Source organism: Heliangelus exortis, chromosome 18 (assembly GCF_036169615.1).
Source record: "Heliangelus exortis chromosome 18, bHelExo1.hap1, whole genome shotgun sequence".
Classification (NCBI taxonomy): domain Eukaryota; kingdom Metazoa; phylum Chordata; class Aves; order Apodiformes; family Trochilidae; genus Heliangelus; species Heliangelus exortis.
Genome location: NC_092439.1, coordinates 8,327,934 through 8,347,703, shown reverse-complemented (window position 1 = coordinate 8,347,703; position 19,770 = coordinate 8,327,934). Strand labels below are relative to the sequence as shown.

The 19,770-nt window shown below is 36.2% G+C and overlaps 1 protein-coding gene across 2 annotated transcripts in view; it reads right to left on the bottom strand.

The window, feature by feature from the left end:
* Window positions 1–19,698, bottom strand: part of GALNT18 (polypeptide N-acetylgalactosaminyltransferase 18) — a 207,454-nt gene extending 187,756 nt beyond the window's left edge. Inside the window, exon 1 of one of the 2 annotated variants that reach the window (XM_071761896.1) lies at window positions 19,610–19,698. The gene's annotated coding sequence lies outside the window, so the exon portion shown is untranslated. Of the gene's footprint in view, window positions 1–12,135; window positions 12,152–19,609 lie in introns of those variants that run through there. The other variant, XM_071761893.1, reaches the window with a different exon arrangement.
* Between the last annotated feature and the right edge of the window lie 72 nt (window positions 19,699–19,770).

The following is a 19,770-nucleotide window of genomic DNA, read 5'->3' as shown; positions in this document are numbered from 1 at the left end:
GCAGAAAACATTATTTTGTAAGGTCAAAAAACCCCCAAAGAAACCCAGTAATATACATACAATATTTAAAGCAGCTTTTTTTTCCAGAACTAAATGAAATAATTCAGCTTTTTTAACACTAGCTGAAAAAAGACAATGACTACCAATAATGTCAATAAAAGAAAACTATGGAAAAATATGCAGACTTAGGTCATTGGCTTCTTGACTCACTTTTGAATTTTGGAAGAAAGAGTCTGATCATTTTGGAAATTATGCATCCACATATATATATATATATACATATATTTCTATTTTAGTAAGCTGAAGTGAAATTGGTATATCCATATGGCTCAAAGATAAAGTAACACTGGCAAAAACTGTTGAGATGTTAAAGTTAAATTAAAAACCTTAAGCATCTATTCCAGGGCGAGGCCAGACATTTTTTCTAGCTGTACAGTTTTTTTCTCTAAACTTAAAATTTATTTCCTATGCATATAACGGATCTTGCTTTTGAAAAACATTAGTCTTCCAAACACTTGTTCTATTCCAAAAGAAAGAAAAGTGTAAGGAGACCAAGAGTTATCACCCAAGCAGCAGAAATGTAAAGATGCAAAAATGTCTGTGTGAGACAAACAACACTATTTTACCCACTTAGCCACAGCTCTCTATTTTTTTCATTATACAAATCACAAATAAGCAAAGGCACAAACCCAGCAACTGGGAACAATTCACAGCAAGTGTTCCACACTGAGAATCACTTAACCACTTGACAGAGACCAGTCATGGAATATTTACTTCTTATTCCTAACACTTAAAAATTAACTTCGACATAAAATTGTATCTGTTCTTTTGTAGCTGGAGTCAAAAATCCCTCTTTTAAAATGCTAGTTGGAACTTACTGCAGACACTTGTGAATTTAAGTACTTAAAATTATTCATTAAGGCAGACTTGAGCAGAAGAACCTGTCTACTGCCTTAATTAGGTTCTATTAAACCTTATCTATTTACAAATCTATCTCTGTGGCTTCTTCACCTCAGATATACACTGAAAGGGACAGCAATACTCCCATGATCTAAGCTCACACTCTCTTTTTCTGTAATAAAAATAATGGACAAGCAGCCACAAAATACAGAGGTATAATTCTGCCAAAGGTTCTACCACTATAAACTACAAGAACAAAGCCCTGAGAGCATCACTACAGTTAAGAGTATCTTGGTACTTTTGTGACAAACACTGAACTACAGTTCAGGTATGCTAAACTGCAAGAGTTTCCAACTTCCTCTAAAGGACAGGCTAGACATAAATCCTCACATACAGCAACAGAGCTATGAATAAATCAGATCGTTTGGTACTGAAAACAAAGAACATACAGCTATTTCAAGGACATGGGCTTTGGAGGGAGGGAGATGCTGCTTCCTTTGGCTGCATGCTTCCTGAAAAATGAATGGGTTTTTTTTTTTTTAATGAAATGGCAGCAGTTCTGTGCAGTATGTCTACACATACTTCTCAGCAGATGGTCAAGGCATCCATACCGTTTTAAACTTGCTTCAAGATTTTAACAGGTTCACTTGATGGATCCTTCTCCTTTGCCACACATATTTCATCACTCCCAGCAATGGTTCTACTCAGCATTTCACAGACATGCCACAACTTGACAGCTATAAAATTTACTCATACTAGCAGCAGAATTAAATGCACTTGTGTCCCATTATAGTTACCAAAGTCTGTCTTGGCCTGAGGTTATTGAAGCATTAAAATTTATATTTTCCTGCAAAAGAATAAACTCAAATTTTACTATTTTTCCTTCTCTTGAAAGGATTTTATTTCTATTTTATTTCTATGATTTAAGAACTATTTTTCTTTTGTAAGTCAAGCTGATATAGACAAGCATTTGGATGGATTGGTACAGTGCCTTTCATTGCATTCATCATTCTTCAGCATGTACAAAAAATAAGCTGAAGTCCCAAGTGGGATCTTTACAACTAAACAGCAGCAGCAAATAAAGCCAGACCAAATTCTTTGCAGAATGTGATGATATGGCTCACTGGTGTCAGTAGAGCAGCATGGGTTTTCATCAGCAGAAAATGTAATCCTATGGTTTTAGCCAGAAGATTGCTATAGGACTAAACATTCCATGTGCTAGGTAATACCAAAGGTACTTTGGGTTCATTCTGTACTGAAAAGGACACTCTTGCAGAAGATATCTTCCTGAATCTACTACTTATGCAGATCCCTAGGGTGAGCATATTCTTCCATTTATTGTATAACAGCATGTAATGAATAATTTCACACAGCCCCTCATTAGGCTCTCTGTATTTTGAAAGTTTAAAATGGAACAGTAAGAGAGAGACTATCAGTATTGTAAAGATTTTTTTCCTGTTTCAGTGATAGAGATAAAAAAAGCAGATGTATCCTGGGAAAACTTTTACTTCTCCCATTTAATCTTAGCACTCTCTCAGCACTTACTTTCTCTAAGATATGATCCAAAACCTACTAAATTTAACAGTTTTCCATTGACCTCAGCAAGGTTTAAATCAGACCTGTAAATTAGATTCTGGTCCCTTTCTATAGTGTGCATAGTAAGGCCTATCCCTGCAAAATTAGGACACTGTGAACTCTGTTTTATGCATCGTAAAATAACTGCCAAAACGTAGTGCAAACCACACTGTTCATTTGAGCATATCCTTGAACCTGTGGTTATTTCTCTACTTAATTCTGCTGTAAATGACCCCTTGCCCCTGATGTCTTACTTGTGGAAAAATGCAGACAGAACAGAAATTTTGCAACAGACAGTTACTGAAAAAGACTAGCTAAATACTTCTTATTCGAGTTATTATTTGACTAGTATATTTGATCAACCACATCATAGGATAAATTTCTAATTGGAAAATAAAATACTTTTTTGGACCCAGTTGGCACTACAAGAAATTCTTTCAAACCTATAGAGATCTCCTAATTAGTCTTCTAGGCAGTCTTGACTGCCTACTAGTGGGGACTTATTGGTGTTTAGGTATGAAATTAATCCACCATCTAACATTTATGTTAGTTTATATTTGTTGGAAAGTCCTCCTACCTACTTGATTGACTTGACATGCCCCTTTCCTTAGATTAACCAGGGAGGTCATTATTTAATTGAAAACAGCATCAATTTGCAGGTTACTTGTACTTAATAGGAGCTTTATTTCATTACCATTTTGGCTACAATTCCATGTCAACATAGATTATTTGCATAGTTCCAATTTAATGAAACAATTATGCATTGCTGAGAAGTTATTTATAGTATCCCATATATTTTGCTCTGGAAGAACACATGCTATTTTTCCTAGAAAAAGACCAACACAAAAAAAAGCAAAAACCCCTATGGTATCCTATATTATGTAAAAATACAGAAATCTGAATTCAGGACTTCCTTGCCTACAATAATGTGGACATACGATATCCAGACAATGTTACATGAGGATATATTCTCTCACATAAATGAGATATATCCCTTCCTCACCATAGCGAGAGCCTGGCTAGGAACGAATTTTGGTGACAAATTGCTGTTTGTTTCCTCCAGACTTTCAAGTCCTACAAAGCCAATTACTACAGCCTATCATCAATCCATTTCTAACGTGAGCCATACAAACATCAGTCAGACCTGATTTTTTCCACACTGCCATGGGGGCAGGCAACACCAAAGGGAGCACAGTGAGACAAAGTACATCCTTCCATGAACCTCTATCAATTCGAGCAACTCTCCAAGCCCAAGTGACACATAACATTATACATAATGGACAGGATGACATATTTCTTTTTCTTGTATCTGTAAGGATAGTTAAAAAATCCAGCAACGATAAAACAAAACTAAAAAGCTCTATGAAATTCACTACTCTTTGTAACTCCACTGCTTTTACAAGATGGATATCCAGCCAGTCTCGATAGCTGTCGTCAGGGCTGATTTCCAGATTTGTTTTAGGGATTAAAGTCTATACAATAACCCAGAATCTGAGATGTCACCAGACATTTTCCAAACTAGATTTTTGTTCTGGTGACCTGCTTTCAGTCTTAGAACAGTTAAACAATTGTAGTTCATTGCTTTCCATTTTCTTCCTTGTATGGACAGTTAATTGCATCTTTGCAGAATAATGTCCTTCAACTGATATTCTGGTTCCTCTCTCCAATAACAGAAGCTCAAACCTTACCAGGTTGATCTGTCCCACTCAAAAGAGTTAACTGATACCAACAAGGTAGATTTACAAAGTGCTTAGTAACCTGTTTGTAGAAGTTCTCTTTTAAAAATTCCTTAAAATAAGTCACACAAGTTTTAAACCAAAGAATGATGATGATTTAAGTTTTTCTTACATGGGTCACTGCCCATGAACTATCAAAAAGTAAATCATCCAATTTATTTTGGATGAGCCGTGGCAAACACTCAGCCAGTAACACTCAAAATTCTCATAGAATGCCAGAGGCTCTTTTCCATTTCCTGTATTTGGTACATTTCACGCCTTGCAGTGGATGCTTATTTAAGCACAGGACACTACCTCAAACTGTCTTATCAGAAGCCAACCATTCAGAGACTGGAACTTTAGCGCCAGAATTCTGCAATCAACAAGTTATAAACCAGGAAATCTGAACTAAATAATTCACTCAGTAAGTGAATTACTCGTTAACTTCAGCAAGTGCACAAAACCACCAGAATGTAGGCAAGAATTGTTTGCGAATCACCATGGTAACAGTGCACCAAGGCCAGCTACAAAAACTCATTCCTCCCCACTAGATGACTTATGTTGCAGGAATAAACAGAATATCAACAATCCTCTCCCTAGTCCCCTTTTAATTCTAAAACAGATCTCATTACCACATTTTGGAAATAACATGTAGGTTGGTTGTTTTGGTTGAGGCTTTTTTTAATTTCTCTTCCTCTATCTAACTGAAATACCTGAGCTGAAATAATGAGGAGCTTTCTGTTTAGTCCCCCTATAGAAAAGAAATAGGCCAAGCCTGCTCTCATTAATATTAATAAAAGCCTTGCAATTGACTTCAAGAGAGAAGAAAACTAAGCCCTCTAGAGTGCGGTAGTATGTTGATAAGCAAAATAATATTTGTTTCACCTTCACTCATTTTAACCTCTTCAAAGGTTTAAATTTATGGGCAACAGTGTCTGTTCCTCTCAAAGGGGTTTTGGAAATGCAGAACATTAGTCTGTCACTTGATTTTCCACTTGAGATACTATATGCAATGAGGGAAGAAGAAGCAGTAAGCTATGCTGGTAATGACTCCCACTGATAAATCCATACATATTTTACATTGGAGTATGACCCCTACACAGATTAAACTTTTATTCCCACAAAAGTTGATTTGCATCTCCTTGGCTTCCTTCCAGATGGTGACCAGAAAATGCACCAGAGAGACTTGCACAAGACACCCTTGACATTATATTAGCCTCAATATGGCTTTTGAATTTATGACCAAATCATTCCATTAGTATACAACTCTATTGTAATACAACTGTAAATGTAATTACATGAGATAAAGGCTATCCTTCAGCAAGGACAGCTGTATAGCACTAGCAGTTTATTCTTACCTGATTCAGCTTATGTAATTTTATTCATATATTTTGAAATGTGAGACAACAAAAATGTCTGTGCCACATCACAGAATATATTAAACATCTGCTGCTCATTTTGTCTGATGAGTCTTCTTGCTTAGAGTCTATACTTATCTTTCAACTTTATCTTATAAATATTTTTCATAATAAATGACTACAGCAAAAAAGTATTTCTATATCACGTTTCCTTCTAATGTCAGATCATCAAAGATGAAAGCAATAAAACAGGTTCAAGAACTGCCTCCCTTTCTGCATTTATACACAGAGTCTATAGTTGGTGCAGGCTGTACTTTCAAAATGTTTTGTGGTTATTCTAGCTCGAGTGTGTTTAAAGGAATGGATGTATTAATGCTCAGGTACAGCTTTTCTGTAGCTAAGTCAAATAGAACAACTTCTCTGGTTTGCCAGAGAAATGTCTGATAAATATTTGACTCTCCTGCCCCTAACTCATGTCTTCTAATGAGACTGAAGAAAGTAACTTCTATCTTCCTGCGCTCCCTCTCAGGTGGGCTCCATGCTCACAGGACTACAGTTCTGCTTTGCCTTCCCAGAATTTCAGCAAGAATGCAACGCTTGGTTCTGCTGCCTCTGGTCTCACATTGCATGCCTGTGCCCTCATGAAAGACCCAGGAATTTGGCCCTAAACTTCTGTCAGTGTAGGTGTTAGTTTGTGCTACTGGTACATACATAAATGGGCTCTTCCCTTTTGGCTGCTGATCAATTTTCTAGGTCCTGAGTACCCCTGGTTCCTTGGTCGGTTGGTTCCTTCCTTCCTTCCCTCCTTCCTTCCCTGATGATGCTCCCCAGCATAACTGACTCACCTAACAGATGCCTGATATAATCGTTTTCTCTTTGCAAATCATATTAGAGCTCTGAAGCATCCTGTGTAAATATACTTTACATTAAGATGGCCCTTCTGGGACACTTCTATGCTAGCCAGCGACTGGCAGTTTTCTTCATGCTAGATCAGACTGCAATAATTCAGATTTTTAGCTCTCTCCTTAAGTCTGCCAGTTTACTACAAAGGAGCTTGCTCATTCGCAGGTTCCAGGCATTCCTTTCAACAGAAATTACTCTGTGAGTTAAGTGCAATGGAGTTAGTTATACCTGATCTGCAACAGAGGTTCTTCCTGGGCATTTTGTCCCTTTTCCTCGGTCTGGAAATTAACCAGTTGATTGTTTTTAGTGACTTAGTATCACAGTCACTAAAGACCTCATTTTACTAAATACCAGGCTCATACTTCCTGGTGATCAACTAAAACTCATTCTCTCCATTAGGTTTTGCATCTGAAACATTTTCAGTGCTGCACCAAAGGTTCTATTCAGCTGCCAGGTCACAAATATTGGCTGCTGGAGGCCAGATAAAAGTTAGGATTTCATGTCATGCAAGAATAAATTCACATTTGTGTCCGTTTAGGGCTGCATTAAAGAGGTGGTCTCTCCTATTCACTGTCTCCACACATCCCCTGAACAAGTAAATCTGCACATTAGATGTTTAACAGATTATACTTGTTGTTTACAACTTTTAAAAGAGAAAGAATGCAAAGTGTAAAAATATAAACAGAATTGCTAAAAGCAGAGAACAAAAAAATTGTTGCTTCTGCCACTCATGCCTAATTGAGTCACTACGGCTGAACATAGCAGGACTGGCCCAAGTAGTATTACTCCACCAAAAAGCTCTGCCACCTCCTACATAATGAACACTCCAAGATCACCTTACATGTCAAAAATAAACTCTATTCTGACAGAGACCACTAAGAAATTAATATAACTTAAAGCCACTCATCAATACTCACACAATCCTTTGTTTTAACTAATGAGCCACTTTTTATTAATTATGTAATTCTTTATGTCCTAATGTTCAAACACCTCAATAGTAGCATATTCAGAAAGTAAATTCATATTCATTATCACAAAACCTTCACAATTAAGTATTAATCTTTGCTTTCTAAATCACACAGAAAGGTATTGAAAAGGCTACGAGCATTCTGATCTTCTTGAAAAGTGAAAATGTTAGAATAATTATATTTTGAAAACCTTTGGGGCAACAGTTTAAAGATCACTGATCCTCATATATTTTCTCCCTGGAACCTTAGTTCTTTTACTGAGAAATCTGATTTTAAACAGTTTGATTCTATTACTGGAGCAATAATATAAACCAGATTGGTGGTGTACAGCCTACAATTGCATAGCAAAGAGATACTTAAAAATGACAGATTTTTCAAAGGAAAATTTTAAATACATCCAGGATTAAAGCACAGTATTGATTTTGCTGCTTGTGTGACTGTGACAGAGACGTTTCCTTGAAGAAAAGGGGTGTAAATGATGGTGAGGACCACCTCGATCACTGAGTTGTTTTCCCTGAAGTCCTGAATGTATGTAGTAGATGTTTTAATTAAAATTTAGCATGAACACCCATCCTGCCCATACATATATACACAGCAGTTAAAAACATTCACAGCCTGTAGCTCACATCTTTAGTATAAAAGGTGGAAAAAACACCCAAAACCTTCAGCCATCACACACAAATAAAGAACAAGTGTATTTATCAACACTATCAGTCTTGGATGGTCAGGAATTTGCAGTGAAGCAGTTTAACTAAGCCCAGGAAGTGGATTTTACTCAATAAACAGAAGAGCACAGAAAAATAAAAATCCCAGCAGTTTCTGCCAGCATAAACAAAGACGAGAGGATGGGAAAGAAGAGACTTCCTTACTCCTCTCAAATCTGGCAACTCCAAGCCAGATGGCATCACCAAGCATGAGAGGAAAACATACATGGGATCCTGAAAATTTCATATAGGAGTGATAATACAGCACTTTCATACTCCAATCTTTAGTTCCCAGCAATGGTAAAACAAGTACTCAACAACTGTAATAATGAGAAAAGCAATGCATGAGGGAGAGACAGCGGAAAGAATCCTTCAGTCCTTCAGATAATTAAAGGCAATCCTCAACTAGCAGATAATAGATTAAAAACAAAACTCAGTTTAACAATTCTTTCTAATACATATAAAATATTCAAGAACATCCCAGCCAGTCGTATATCTCATTCCTTGTATTTGTCAAGATCCATGGTCAAATTCTATGCTCATTAGCCTTTTGCTCAGCTTCAAACTTGATTTCTTTAGTTATAAATTTGAAACTGGTGCTGAAAACAGCAATGAAAACATTGCATAGATCACAGAATCACAGTCCTTTCATACTTACTAATGGATTAGTTTAAAAATATTCAATAGCACAAAATATTGGAAAGCTACAAACTTAATTGTAGTTGCATTTTAAATTAACAAGAGATATTCCATTACTATCAAAATTTCACACATGGCTTCCAAACACTAGGTGACAGGATTATAAATGTTATCAGGAACAGTGCTTTAAAAAGAGACCTCAGAAAGTGCAAGATGTTAGAAATATGGGTAAGAGAGTTAAACAAAACTTCCACTCAAGGACTAAACTGGTTGCCTTTTCCAGATAACATTTCAATCCAAAATAAAACTAAACTTCCTTATAATCTTTTCACCAACTAGCCAACTGGACACATCTATAAGCCTGACTTCTTTGCCTGAAGAGAGGTCAATTTTATCTTAGTTTCTCATCCTCATTGTTTTAGGATAGCTTTACCCTGAGTTGTAATGTTGCTCATTTCCTGTTTCCTAAACAGACATAAAATTAATTTCTCAGTGCAGAATTTGAGCCTTATTTTCTTTCTTTTCTGCCAAAAATAACTTGTTTTAGTGAGCTTGCTGGGCTCATCATAATGCTCATATTTAGAAAGCCTCTGTTTTTATAGACTGTTTAAACAATATATGTGATGGTGTCCCATCTGCAGCTGGTCTGAACCGAAACAGAAATATTCCCATGATCTTTGTTAAGCTACTGTCCCCACAGCTGGGAACTTAAACTTGTTATATAATCCACATAGCATTTCCTTCAGAGCACCTTCACCATTAATTTCAAATGCTTAACAAATAACATCCTATGCAACTGTAGCTAGAAGACAAAATTTGCTGTGAAGGCACCATGTAGGCTGTAAAGCCTTTACTCCTTGTAACACAAATTAGAAAGAACTACTTTTACTTTTGGCTCTGGAACTCAGTTTATGGCTGGTAAGTTAGAGGGTGTATTTTCTCACCTCCAAATGGAACAAATCTGAACTGTATATTAGAACAACATACTCCAGTGCCATTGAGCAGCACATTTCAGAGCTGAACTAGCAGAGTACCATGGAAAACACACAGAAATTGTGCCTCTAGAAACATTAAATGGTTGTGAAAAATCCATTTTATACTCAATATAAATATTAGGTTTCAGGACTCTGATAGAAAATCTTAAGATTCAATCTTAAGACAGAATTTCAGTTTATTATATGCAAATACCTTTGCAAATGGTATTGGAGAATTCCTCTGGCAGTCTCTGAGCTAATACCATACATATTTTTCACCACTATATGTTACTAATTAAAGAGACAGTATAAAGGTGCTACAGTCTTACACCAACTAATTTCTTAGCAAGGGATTAGTGTGTTACATAGATTGTTACAACCCTGTATTGTAATATGTCCCTAATAGTTTTGAGCAATATCTCTGAAAAATGTAAAGTCAATTTGTAAATGAAAGGTACAGTATTTTCTTACTCTAGGCTCTTATTCTGCAGGTTATTTCACATATTGGATGATCTGGGGAGTTTTTATCTTTCAGAAAAACATAAAGGCTTTAGACTCACTGCTGGTGTTAATTCTTGTTTATATTACAATGCAGTCAAGGTTGCTGTATCTCAGTTGATTGTTCTTCCAATCTTACTTCAGATATTCTCCAAGAAACATGCTGTCTGCAATTTTTTGTTGCTGGCAATGCAAGTATCAAGGTCATGCATCAATGTACATCAGTTGTAGACATCTCAATTAATCCTCCCCCTCAGATGAGAACTACAAAAACTCTTTCTGCATAGGTAGCTCAGGTCTGTATCTTGCAGAGCTTTCAGAGCCTGTATCTTGTTTTAGTTTTAATAACTTTAATAACATGACCTTAGCTATATACGTTAATGGGAGATGGAAAACTGGGATGGAAAGATGTGTCAGAACTTGCTCTCCGGGGTAGCTCCCCTTCTCTGTACTAAATTCTAGTAAAACCAACCCCGCCCCTCCATTTCCAACTGCACACAACCACACAGTTGGGTATGGGAGATTTTAGGTGCTTCTTATAATCCATGAACACTCTGGATTTATTTGGCCTCTGCTTTAGGCAGTGTAAAGTCTTCACGATGTGAAAACTTAACAGGTTTCCCTTTGAGCGGACAGTAAGGAATTTCATAAGACTGTGCTCTATGACAGTCCTTTTTGGGATCACAAAGAGCATTACATTGTTCTTACAAAGAACAATTATAACAGTTTTGCTTGTTCTCTCCCACCTGTGCCTTAACTCCCTGTAGTTACTTTTCTTTCACATTCACTGCTCTGTGACCATTCTGTTTTTCACTTCTATTTCTACCAATTTTCTGATTACCACTGCCTTCCCTTTGCCTCTTACCCCTATTTTCCAAATCATCATTCCCTATCAGCTCATATACCACTTAGCTACCCTATTTCTTCTACTCCAAACTGTTCTTCTAATTTTCCTCTATCCCCTACTTCTCGCACTCTTTGTCTCTGAATAGCTGTACTTTTGAGCTGTAAGATATTTTTCAAAGTGAAGCTTCAATACAACTTAGTTGCAGAAAAACAGAAGACAAATGCATACCTATCCTATGATTTTGAGCAGTACTCACCTAGTGAAAAGCATTTTTAGGGACATTACTGCACAGATATGCTTTTGAAGAATGTATTTTCTAAGAGTGCACACCTTCATCAGGATATGAACCAAATGAAATTTACACGTTCATCTCTGCCTGACTTTGTAATGCAAAAAAAATTTCTTAAAGCATGTAGAAGTAAAGTAGGATGGGAAATTGAAGAACACTTCAGCGTTTCTGAGTGAGAAAAAGATTTTGGTAATCGGGTCATATCCAACAGCATCTTTGCAAATTCATGACTGAAGTGAGGTGTTTAAAAAGAAGATGCTTCTAGCTCTTTCTATGTTACTTCTCATAATTTAGGCAATCAACATGGTTTCAAAGGTCCCTACTGAATAAACCCTTGAGACCCATTTATAACAAGAATTCTCATCCACTAGGACAAGGAGAAATTCATTGCACAAATATCTTCTGATTGTTAATGGTGTGGGTTAGATTCTAGTGTGATCAATCTTGGCTTTCATCACCAATAATTTTAATTATTTAGTTTCCTTAAACAATCTCTGTTAATTTTCTGCTACAGGCTAGCCCTTGAATTATCCTCCTCTTCAGTGCAAAGTGTCTTTCAATTTCCTTTGAAAGGAGATAAGGGCAGACTTGTTCTGCTGCCAGGATGAGAGAATGAGGAGGCAAACAGGAGAGGGCTCATGGAGAGTATCACAGGATTTGTGTGACCAGCAGGTTAGATTCATGCTCTTTTTAACCACAGAAAGCTGGAATGAGGCAGATGTGCTGACCTGAAGGGCCAAAACAAATTTCAGTGTTTAAACTTACTTTTCTGAAGCTCTCATACATTCCTATCCACATGTTCCAGTTCAGTTCTAACAATAATACCAGAAGTTATGTTCAAGTGGCAACTCCAGCCCCTGCACACAAAGATACCATTATGTAAACTTCTTCCATTTACTAAGACTTTGTGCTGGGGAAGGAAGGGAAGAACTGAATTCAGCATGCTTTATCTCACAAGGGTCTGACTTCAATCTCTAAATGCCATTCATATCCATGGCTTTTTCCTTCAGCAATTTTAGAAAACGTGTTCAAAGCCACAAAAATAAATGACAGTAAGTTAGGCTTCAAGAGGCTGTACTATGAATTATTGAAGATAGTACAACTGCACCAATAAGAATCTCTTCTCAAAGAAATTAAATATTCAATTCATATATTCCAATCTGGGAAAGTATAAAGGTATGAATTAATATCTCTAAACATTAAGTTGAATTAATTAAGCTGTTAGTAGAAGAGTTATACTTGCAGACTAACCTAAATTATTCCTTGAAGTGCAAACTCAGTGACTACCCCTCAACAAAAACATATCTTAGCATGTTGAATTTTGAGAAATTAAAAGGAAGGCAAGCTTAAACTTTTGTGCTGAGCATAAAATCTTTAAGAAAATGGAAATGCAACACTTTTCTTGTCTCTTGCAAGAGACATTTCTCCAGGCAATCCTCAAAAATGCTTTCCTGATTTAAGAATGAAAATGGTCTTGTTAGCATTTTTGCAAAGTGGAATATCTGAACAGTCATAAAACTGCAGTATGAATTAAAAAATATTATCCTTCAGCTCACAATTCATGCTGTAAAATAAGAATCACAGGCAAAATGTGATAATAATAATTAAAAAATGCACATCTGTATTCTTGGGAAGCTCAGTTGCATCTAAGACAGCACAGTAGAGATTTCTGTATTTTCAGGCTTTTTATTGCTTATGGGTAAGGCCAAATTGGTAAATCTGTTTTAGAATCAGAAATAAACTTGACCTAATTACTTTAGAAGTCAATCAGTGCTGCCCTGAAATCAAATAACGGGATTGCCTGTAGGTAATAGAAGGTCAATGCTTCTAATGGTTCAAACCCTTTCAACCCCTTTTCAAATTTCTTCAATAGAGAGAAGAAGTAAATTAAATTAAAAACTGCTTTATTCACCTTATTTGCTGTTCGTATCTCTTTACAGGACTTACCCTAAGATTCTGATTCAGCCATTGACTTCAGAGAGAGTAGGATCAAGCCCTGAAAGAATAAAAGCCTTCAGTGGATTCAAAAAGAAAAATACATGAATCTGAAATTAAAATGCCTACAAGATATCTCTGCTCAGGCATATTCCAGGTTTGCAGCTTAAGTTTCAGAAATGCAACTATAGTATTAATCAGATTCACTATAGTAATGACAAAGACTCAAAATAATGAGAGTTTCAATACAAGTCACAAAACTCATTAGAGTCCTGATAACTTATTTTCATCACAAATCCTGCAAACAAACATAGCAGCAAATGAATGAAGCTCATCCACTCCATGACTGATGTTGCTATGTATGTTCAGGTAACACAAATCAACACATGTTGGAATTTCTCTCAAACACTGGATAAAATGGAAATATTAAAAATTTCTGGAATTGTGCAGGCAATTTTGTTCCCTGAAGCAATGCTGCCATCTTGCGAGGGAAATGCTTACACCATTTAGTTTATCTTAACACCATTAGGTTTCTCTTTTCTAGCTATATTAATGAGACACATAACTAAGGAATCATCGGGGTGTGAACTGGAAAAGCTCTGAGCTCAGTGAACATTTGCTCTCCCTGCAAATAAATAGGTTTCTGCCTGAAAACTGAGTGAAGATGATAAGCAATACCATGCAAGAACTAAGAATTCTTGAAAGTAAGCTCTTGCATTTCAGGAAAAAATGAAAGCAAAGGACCTACAGAGTACACACTAAAACCTGGTGAAATCTACTTCCTTTCTTTTAGCTTTCACTATGCAGCTCTTGCCTTGTATTGCCCTACTGGAAAATCCAAGCAATTTTATAAAAATTGATTTTTCAAAGTCAGATATTTAGCTCAGTTCTCAAACTTACATCTGTCCATCCTTAACATTAGGGATGAAGGGACAGAGTGCATTCTAAGGAAGCAAAGTATTTTTTTTAATTATTGACCAAATAAAAGGCCATTGTGTCCACAGAGAGTTTTCACTTGTGTCTTCTCACTAGGGATTCAGGATTGTGTACTGATGTCCATCCTCTATATTCTATACACACACACAGATTTCAAAACACACGGACTGAATTTAATAGCATGGGCTAAAGAAACATGAACTGCTATTAAATCTAGAGAGAAATTTTCTAACAAGGTTTTTACAGCTGAAAATGTCACTTCAACAAGTATTACACACCCTCAGCAGGAACCTATTTTGAAAAGATATAAAGTAGTTTTAATAAGATTAAATATTTTTACTTCTGCTTTTTAATAGAATATTTTTATCTTCTGTTTCCATATTTAAGATGTGTAATGCAGAAAATAAATTTTTTAATGTTTCATTTATCAAAGTGAAAGTAAGATGAAGAAAATGTAGAATTTTACAATGAAAATATGTCATAGAGTCTGCATACGTACTCAGCTATCACCTGGGAATACTGAAAATCTAAATGAATTTTATTGCCATGCTTTAAGATTTCATGTGTTCCTAAAAAAGAAAATATATTCTCTCTGGTTGTAAAATCCATGTCATATCAGAAACATCATCATGCTACTGAGGATTACAGTTGTAACTATCGACCTCTTCACTCTCCCAATATACATACATGTTATACAATATTACGAGGGGTTATTAAAATAATTTCTTTTGCTGGTAAAACAAAGCTTTTACTTTCCAGTTAAGAAACTGGCTAGTAGACATAGGACTATTGGTTTCCATCATTGCTGCATAATGTTAGATTTTATTCTTGTTCTGTCACAGTCTACCCTACCTCTGCATCTTCATTTATTCCTTTGAAAAAAAGTGTAACCTACCATCTTGCTCTGTATATTTGAGTAACACAGCTATTTACACAAATGTAAATGCTTTGGTATCTTTGAAGGAAAGGCAGATTACTGCCTTAATTATCAGACATTTCGTCACATCCTAGTTGAAAGTGAGATGTAACAAATGTATTAGCTTGCATCACCACCCCAGCATGGATCCTGTGAGCCAAGAATACCTTTCTCTACTTCTTTGCTTCTGCGGAAGTACAGGTAGAGGAGGGAAAATTCTACCTGGGCTTGCCAAAGAAGTATTCTTTTCTGGGAAACTGTAAACCAGAAAATCTGTCCTAATATAATTAGATAATGTTTTTGTTGTTTGGATTAAGAGCAGGGTCTGCTCTTAGTAATTACTTGAAAATATTCTAAATCAAGAGACTTCCTACCTGTTTCTGTGTAGAACATATAGCCTTCTATTCACTACAACGCTCCCTAATTTTTTTAATTCAAAATACTTAAGGTGTCTGGAGTCCCTAAGCTCTGTCCTCAATTATTTATTCAATCTGAAACCACTACCTAAAATAAATCATGTTTAAGGAAAGTTAGAGTATGCTATATTTCTCCTCCCTCTGCAAAGTCATTGTGGATTCATGGGTATTAGCCTCTGAATCCTTTGATCCTCTCCATCACCATTTTAATTCCTGTAAATACGAATGCTTTTGGCCTGAGAAAAGAGCAGGTATGGCAAGAGAGGAGGGATGATGTGACAAGCATGCATGAGCTTACCCACATTTGTAAACAAAACCTGCTCATTATATTTTCTGAATCTGGTTACTCAGCTGACAATATGAGATTTGTTCTTTGCTGGAGTCTGAGACCTCTTAAAGAATTGACTCATTAAGTATTGGTGACTTGGTGAAATCACCATTTTCCCTTTGCCATGAAAACACTACATTTGCAGGAAGATGTTGAGATCCAAACGCTTATACATGCTTAGAAAAATATGAAACCATCACCAGTTGATTTTAATGAGGAATGCAAACATACGTGATCATCATTTGTTCTAATTGTGCGAGACAAACTGAGGTGTCAGTCTGCATATCTTTCCCTACTTAATAAAGAGGTGGCTAAGACTGGAGAACTCACAGCCTCCCTCTGCATTTCATATTGTCTCATTGAGGAATTTGTCTTCCTCATATCAATATCATACTGAAATAAGAAACCTGACTCTCCACATTAGAGGTTTCTCTGTCCAATGAAACCTAAGAAAACTGTAAAATACCTCTACAGCATAGGGGAAAAGAGGTGGGAGGGGGACTTTGGGGGAGGTAGGGCAAGGCAAGTGTTTTAGCGTCTATGTTTGTCTATTGAAGTTTTGTTTACAGAGCAATACTGACAAAAACAACTTCTGGATATAAAAATTTCCTGTCCATGATCAAAACCACGGCATTTTGCTTCAGTTTCCAAATGGATACGACAAGCTTCCTCACCCCTTAGGCTTCATTCCCTGAATTCAAGGCCTGGGCTTTAGGTTTTCATCTCTTGTGCTGCTGGACTAGATGACAAAAGAGACACTGTCCTGCCAGTACAGCTGTTTATTCCAGTGCCATTGGCTACTAGTAAACAGCCAACAGAGACATCCTTATGCAATTTCCTGTTCTCCTCAAACTCCTCTCCGATTCACCACCAGAACACCTCCCAGCAGAGTCACAAACCTCCTATTTGCAAGGTGCCAGACAGCTAGAGCTGCCCCTGTGGGGCAGTACATTAGCTTCAGTTTTCTAAGCAAGAAATGACTGCTGTGATAAAGGAAGGAGGAAGAGATGGTTTTGTTTGACAATATTAACATTTTAGCATTTTTATAGTATAGTAGACTTCCTTATCAAAAACTTCTTTAATAATGGCCATCTACAACAGCATAGAGAAGTAGCTCTATTGCTTCTTACCTATAAAGGGCTATGGGGGAATGTTTTGATTCCTCCTGAAATCTCTTTGAAAACAAAAGAGAAAACAAAAAAACAAACAAACAAACAAAAAAAAAACACCACAAGCATCTGGACTGTATCATGCTTGTTATTTAAAAATGTTCGTTTCATGATCACTGCCATGGCTACCCATGCATCCCCCCATACATCCAGGTTCTCTTTAATTTTATAGACATTAGAATTTACTTTCTTTTCCCTTTGTTGCCCATTCTTTTCCAAACTTTATGGATTTGCCTTTTGCTTTGCCATGTCCTTTTTTGGAGGGCTCTCTATCATCAAGCTTATCTTCATATTTCAGTAAAATAAGCAAGTTTACTTCCTTCTTTCAGGCTTAACTGGGGAAGCTTAGGAAAAAAAGTCTTGAAATTAATGTGAAAAAAAAAAACTAGTGTATACACTAAATTTCAAACTCTTAAGTGTCATGAACTACATCATGCGGAGTACTCTACTGTTCACATGCAGCTGTGTCATACTGAAATTTCTATATTCTTTTCACAAGCTTTCTGATGAAATAATGTTCACACAGCACAAAGAAATGCTGTTAATATGTTAGATTATATCACTAAAAATAGTCTCTCTGCATACCCAAATAGATGTCAATCTACTCACATGACGCCTCTCCACATAGTGATGAGAGGAAAGTTTAATTGTGCTCTCAAGAAAATCTGAACTTGCTTGGTTTTTTTAAACACAATTAAGAGCTATTATAAGTTCAAAGACACAAAAGGATATCATGCTGCAGTTAACATTTCACAACAGGATTCTAACCCGTCTTCTTGTAACTTACAGATATATCTTGTTTACTTGTAGAAAAGATTGCCCAAGTTACTCTCAATTTAAAAAACAAAATGTCCTTCCCTGGTTTCAAAATAGCAATACTTATCCAAACTCTAATTATCTCAGGATTTGCATACTTGATACAAACTTCTAAGTTTAAATAGTTCAGCTATGTCAGAACACGTTTGCTAAGTAGTTCATAAATTAAAAAGTAGTATGTAAAAGCACATACATGCCCCCCTTAAAAATGTAAGAAAATACAAAATACCTCAGGAAATGTAAGGGGATGGTTCAAAATCATACATCTCAGCAATTTTCAAGATTCAAGGCTGCAGCAACGCTCAGATAAGTTAAGCACCTTCTGTATTTAGCAGTAACAGTTACAGACTCCTGAAAAGTATACAAGGAAATAGTCATGGGAACGACATGACCAAACATAACCATGTAATCAAAATCATGCTTCTCACATCAAGACTTAATACAGAGGAAATACTGCATAATAAACACTGGCTTATTTTTTACTTTGTATCTACCTCTTTAATTCTGCCTGTGAGGTATTATGGTTTTAACAAGGTGTCTTCATATTCTCATTAGTACCAAACTAACTCTGTGGTTGAAACAACTTCTTACCTAACTGTGATTTACAACATAACATTGCATAGAAAAAAGCAGTTAAGCAATTTAAGTGCATTGAGCAGCATCATTCAGTCACATGATGGATCTGGGATAACCAGCACAGCACAATTACTCCAAAATTTCCCAGAAAATTTCCCTGAAACATGCACTCCCTTTGGAGATTTTAAAAAATAGCCTATCTACGTTAATTCTTACTGCTTTCACTTTTTCCCTTCCTCAAGAGTAAAAAATTCAGTGAGTTACTTCATCCTAAGGTAAAGCCATGGTTTAAGCAGCCAGAAAAACGGAATCCAACTATCAGTGAAGCTTTGAGAATTATTTCTTATGCCATGAATTTCTCATTTCCAAAAAACATCTTCAAAATCCTTTTTTATTAATGTTACTCATTTAAACATAGAAATTCTTGGCATGGAGCATGAAAGACACATTTCCTGTGCAAGACGGGGCACAGATTAATTCTGTATGTAAAATACTGTGGTAAATGCTACAGTACCCAGCCTATTATTATATCTATGAGCCTGGCATTGAGCCTTTTAATTCACATACCCCTGCATTCCATGGATGCACCCTACATTACTAACCAGCCAAATAAAACCCAGTGAGCCATCTTTCTTTAATACTGCTATATAAAAGAACCCTCTGCTGAAGAGCTATCTGGAAACTGTCTCTACCTATATGGACATCTTTGCTAGACATGCTTTACATCTAAGAGGCCCAATTAACTAGCCTGGTTTAAATCACTGGGGACAGGCAAATGAGTATGCATCTAACTTATAACAGCTGGCACAATTTGCTGCAAAGAAGTAATGATAGGAAAAGAGATTTACTTCCTGCTCTATCAGCAAATAGAAGATTGAAATTAACACATGTGTGCACAGATTTCAAAGTCTCTCAGCCAAGTCTTCTAATCAAAATGTTGAGGAAACACCTGCATTCCAGGAGGCATCTTCTCATAAAGGAAAATAGGACAAGAAAGGACAGTATTTATGAAATTTTTAAATTATTTTTCCCATGCTAATTCCATCCAACCGACAGATGTATTCCAAACATTTCAAAGAAAAAGTGAACTTAAAAACATGAAAACTGACATACACATTAATGAAATGAGATAATTTTTAGAAACTACATTCTCTAAGACTCTCACTAGGTAGTGCTTTGCCTTAACCTTCCCCCCATAGGAGTGACTACAAGTTCCTCTGGATTACTTTATCTGTGCAGATACTCCACATTCTGCCAGCCAGGACTGAATACAAAATAAAGCATCAAGAGCCAGTAGCATTTCCTTAC